This window comes from Pistacia vera, unplaced genomic scaffold, assembly GCF_008641045.1.
Source record: "Pistacia vera cultivar Batoury unplaced genomic scaffold, PisVer_v2 Contig529, whole genome shotgun sequence".
NCBI lineage: Eukaryota > Viridiplantae > Streptophyta > Magnoliopsida > Sapindales > Anacardiaceae > Pistacia > Pistacia vera.
This window is the reverse complement of record NW_022196367.1, coordinates 746,977-752,160: the sequence shown is the minus strand read 5'-3', so window position 1 is coordinate 752,160 and position 5,184 is coordinate 746,977. Positions and strand designations below refer to the sequence as shown.

The 5,184-nt window shown below is 38.3% G+C and overlaps 1 non-coding gene across 1 annotated transcript; it reads right to left on the bottom strand.

Annotated features, from left to right (window-relative positions):
- Positions 1-3,305: 3,305 nt before the first annotated feature.
- Positions 3,306-3,412, bottom strand: LOC116107237. The gene has a single exon (XR_004124421.1). It is a non-coding gene; the product is annotated as a small nucleolar RNA R71 (small nucleolar RNA).
- Between the last annotated feature and the right edge of the window lie 1,772 nt (positions 3,413-5,184).

Sequence of the window (5,184 nt, the reverse complement as noted above, 5' to 3'; positions counted from 1 at the left end):
GCTGAGCCCAAAATTGATCCAGAGCTCACATAATTCCTCAGTCTAAGGAAGCAAAACCCTTGAGGGATCAATTTTCACAATGTAAGAACTTCCCTATGAATGCGGTTAATGAAAGACCGCAGGTTGGTGCTTTCCATGCTTTGGCGAGAGCCTTTAGCATGCCTTGACACTTAAAGGCTGGAGCCCTATGAAGGCGCTAAGTGGTTAGGGGAGTTTACCTTATCTTTGTGGTGGTCAGAACCAACACGTTGATGGTGGGTATTTCTCTCTCAGTGATGGTCAAAACCATTCTACCAACAGTAGTGGGAACCTCCCTGCCTGTCACTTCCATGTGTGTGTCCTTGCAATGTGTTGTGGAACTAATCTTGGTGTGAAGTACTACCCAATCACTGAGCAAGAGTTTTGCTTTTCTGTTCATGGGCAGTATTCGAATGCCCTTTTGAGCCTTTCTGCCCTTGTTCGGCTATGCCTTTACCCTTTTGCTCAACTTGTAAGCGTCTTTTTTTTGGGGGGGGGGGGGGGGGGTGGACTACCTTGTCCGATTTGGTGGCACTACTTGGTCTAAACGATCCAATCGTTGGTTCATCGTTTGGAAGGTGTTGTCAAATTTCTCTAGGCAACAAATTAAGATAAGATCTACCTGGGAGATCAAGGGCATGCTCCTCGCAATGTTTAAGGAGTTGGAACTCCTTTGGGATGAGTAGTTTCCTGATTGCGAGGAATCTTCTTATTGTTCTTTGTACTACTATGCTCTGTTTTGAAGCCACGGGCCATGAGGATTTGTGATTGATCTTTGAAAATGAAACTAATGGATCAATTAAGATTACAGGATAGAGAGCTAATGTGAATCAAGGCCCTCCTTCTAACGCCAAACTATTGATGCGTGATTTTGACACCAACGACTTTGCACGTGTAAAAGGCTAAGAAGTCACACATGAGTAGATTATACATTGTGAGTGTTTGAGTAGTGAAAATTATTTTGTGATTTGGGGGTGAAATTGTAAGGAATTCAAAGTTTAATGTATTATTTATGATGAGTTTCCTTATGCTAAGAATTCAAAGTTTATTTACGCTAAGAAGTCACACATGAGCACGTGCAAAATGTTTTGTTGTCTTCTAAAATCACGGATTTTGTTGTGTTTTTAGGTATTCAGGTGCAACAAGATGCATTATTTGTGCTTGTCTTGGTGTTCGGACATCTTAGACCCATTGAGTGCAGATAAATCAAGGCGAGTGGAAAAAAAGTGAAGTTCCACAACTGCGCCACAACACACTTTTCTGAGCCGCAACATGAAGATGACACAACTCGTATGGCACCCTAGCGAAGAATCATCAAGCCGCGACATGAAGATGACGCAACTCATATGGTACCCTAGCGAAGAATCATCGAGCCGCGACGCAAAGTTAACGAAATCCAAATTGCACTATAGCGTTATAGGGTTTTTATTGAAGGAAAAGTTGCCTGGTGCTATGCCGCAGCGCAATTCAAATGCGTCGTGGCACAAATCACGATATTTGGAAAAAAAATCCGCATTTTCAACCTCAATTTTGGCAACCAATATTTACAATTTTTCCATTTTGCCTAAAAACTATATAAAGGCAACTTTAGTCCAATTTTCATTATTATTAGGTTATTAAAAAAAAAAACACTTTTGCAACTTTTGAGGCTTAAGAGAAAGTGATTGATTGTGTAAAGCTAAACCATGATCATCTTGAGCGGATCTTGAATCCAAATGTGTAAGAGTGAGATCAAGGTTTGTTTTCTTGTATTTATAAGTAGCTAAACTCTTTCCTACTGTATCCAATGTAATCTAATTAGACTACTTTATGTTTATTGTTTAATGGAATGTTTAATTAATCCAATGGTATCTTAGTTTCGTTCATTTATGTTTATTAAGTTGATTAATCATTATTATTGCGTGATTGCTTTTGATTTAAAATTGAATGGTTGTATGAGTCAAGGTTAGGCTATATGCCACTAGCTAATCTTGAATATCTCTTGATCTTTGATCTTTGTTGATGTCTGATTGTGTTTAATAGTTGATTGATAGACTATATGAGTTGGAGGTAGGCTATACACCACTAGCTAATCTCAGATTGCTCTAATGAACGATTGGTTTATGTCTATGCAATGCCCTTGACAGGTGTAAGCTGGTTTGTGTTCGTTTGTTGGTACTTTCATGCATAATGGGTTTTTGTTATTTAGACTGGGCTAAATGCCATTAGCAAGTTTGGATGATGAAAACACTAGGTTGATCCAGTTGGCTACGGCAAAACCTTACCTTGGTAAGTATCGACCCCAAGATTTGGATCGAGAAACATTGGTTAGATTAATAACATAAAGTAGGATAATTATGGTGAAATTGGATACACTAGACCATTTCTCATTGTTTGATCATTTGTTTAGATCTCGTTTTTATATTAGTTGTTATTTTAGTATTTTTGTTATTCTTATTTGAATTTCAGTTAATTTGGATTTTATTAAATTGTTGGATAATTTTTATTATCTCACTTGATTTAGTTGTTTTTGCATAGTATTAGATTAATTGATAGCTCGACTCTCTGTGGGGTTGGCCCTTACTTGTGCGCTTTACTGCAATAGCGACCCATCCACTTGCGAAGGAATTAAAGTTGTTTTTAACTAGACAAGTTTTGGCGCCATTGCCAAGGAGTTGGAGTTATTTGATTTCTTTACTATTTGTGTTTTTGTTTTTTGTAGTTAGATTTTATTTTATTTTAGTTGTTTTGTGTATTTTTGCATTACGATTTTTCTTTGTTTTGAGTTCTTTTGAATGCAAGGTCACCGATCGTTGGACAAGAAGTGCTTCCTTATTTTGATAGGGTGAATTTGATCAGTAGAAAGAGAAGAGAACCTAAAAATTTGGAAGAATCAAGTGCATCAAATTCAAAATCCGAAGAAAAGATGGCGAATCCAGCCTGCCCGATGTAGGAGTATGCACATCCTACATCAAATTCAAAACAATATAGGAATGTCACCCTCCTATATTGTTTTGAGTGCTAGAGCGAGGAATTATGAGTTGAAGAGTATCCATTTTCAAATGCTTCATTCCATGGGATGGCCACTAAAGATTCCTTGACATTTATTAGAGATTTTTACTTAACCGTGCAAACGTTTCCTCTGCAGGGTTTGACTGAAGATCAATTGAGGATAAGATGCTTTCCATATACATTGAAGGACGTAGTAAAGAGTTGGTTCATTTCATTGGCACCAACATCACTTACCACTTGGGGATGCGGCCTACAACAAGTTCATAGGTAAATTTTATTCTCATGCAAAGACTACAAAACTAAGAGGTAAAATTGCTACTTTCTCTCAACTTGATTGTGAGTTGTTCCATGAGGCTTGGGAAATATTTAAATTGATTTTAGTTCAATGTCCACATCATAGATACCCTTTAGAATTATTGAATCAGTTTTTCTATGATGGACTAATACAGGTTTGCCAGGCCATAGTTGACAATGTTGCAGGTCGTGCCATGGGAGAAAAGACTACAGAGGAGACATATGAGTTGTATGAGATGCTTGGCACCAACTCACAACAAAAGAGTGTTAGAGGGAAAGCAAAGGGAATCTATGAAGTAAGTGCTAACACTGAGTTGGCGATGCAAGTATCCGAATTGACAAAGCAAGTCAAGACCATGTGCAACATGATGATGGGGCAAGGACGGAGTAGTTCCAATGAGGTATGTGCTATTTGTGGTAATGTTGGCCATACTACTAATGTTTTTCCTTCAGGTGAGAGTTTTCAAGAAGCTATGGAGCAAGCGAACATGATGAACTCTTACAACCAAAGACCGCACAATCCGTATTTGAACACATACAATCCTAGGTGGAGGAACCATCCAAACTTTTCATGGAGAAACAACTAGCCGCAAGGAAATTCTGAACACATCATGCAACCAAAGAAGCCATCATTGGAGGAGACATTGAACAGTTTCATTCAAGCTTCTCAAAAGAACAATTAGAACTTTGAATAGGGATTCCAACAACAAGATGCATCCATAAGGAAGATGGAGGTCTAGATAGGCCAAATTGTAAAGTCATTACAAGGCCATGTCCTTGGGAAGTTACCGAGCCAATCCGAGCAAGCAAAAATGGTCATAGTTTTAAGGAGTGGTAAGGTAATTAACAAGGATATCAATTCTAAAACTAATGAGCCTTTGTCTGATTTTATAGGTAAGAAGAAAGAGGGGAAGTAGCCAAGTGCATCCATGCAAAATGAGGAGATTGAAGATCCATATGTGCCACCAAAGCCTTATGTTCCACCTGTGCCTTTTCCAGGTTGCTTGATTAAAAGCAAATGGGATAAGTCATTTTCTGATATAGATGACATTTTATCTAAGGTTAATGTGAACTTACCTTTGAGTGATATTGTCAGGAACATGCTAGCTTACACGAAATTCTTCAAGGAGTTGAACACCTGCAAGTGTAAGTATGAGCTGCAAGAGAAAATGATGATTTCAGAGACTGTGAGTGCGATGCTCTAATGCAAGTTACCACCCAAGCTAAAAGATCCAGGGAGCTTTGTTATCAACATCACTGTTGGTAACAAGAAAAAAGAAAGAGCGATGTTGGACTTGGGAGCAAGTATCAACCTCATCCCATATTCCATCTATTAGCAGTTAGGACTGGGAGAACTAAAACCTACAACAATGACCTTGCAATTGGCAGATCGATCAATGAAATATCCAAGAGGTATTGTTGAAGATATTTTAGTTTAAGTTGACAAACTAATTGTTCCTGTTGATTTTGTGGTGTTAGATATGGAATGGACTTCAAGGCACAATAGTGAGTTGCCCATTCTGCTAAGACGTCCCTTCATGGCCATAACAAAGACTAAGACATCCCTTTATGGCCATAACAAAGACTATCATCAATGTGCAAAATGGAAAGCTAAAAATGATGGTTCTTAATCAAACCGTTGAATTTTTCAGTTTTCAATTCTATGTTTTAACCTCCAGATACTAATGATTGTTTTGCAGGTGATTCTTTGGTTCCTATCATTGTGTCTAGTTTTCTACAAGGGGAGACTAAAGATAAACTAGAGTTCGCTTTGATAGCAAAGGATGGTGAGTTGAGTGATGATGAGGCTAGGGAGTACGTGGCTAAGTTGGATAGCGAGATTAGGGACATGTCCAATAAGGAATTGAGGATGGCAATTGA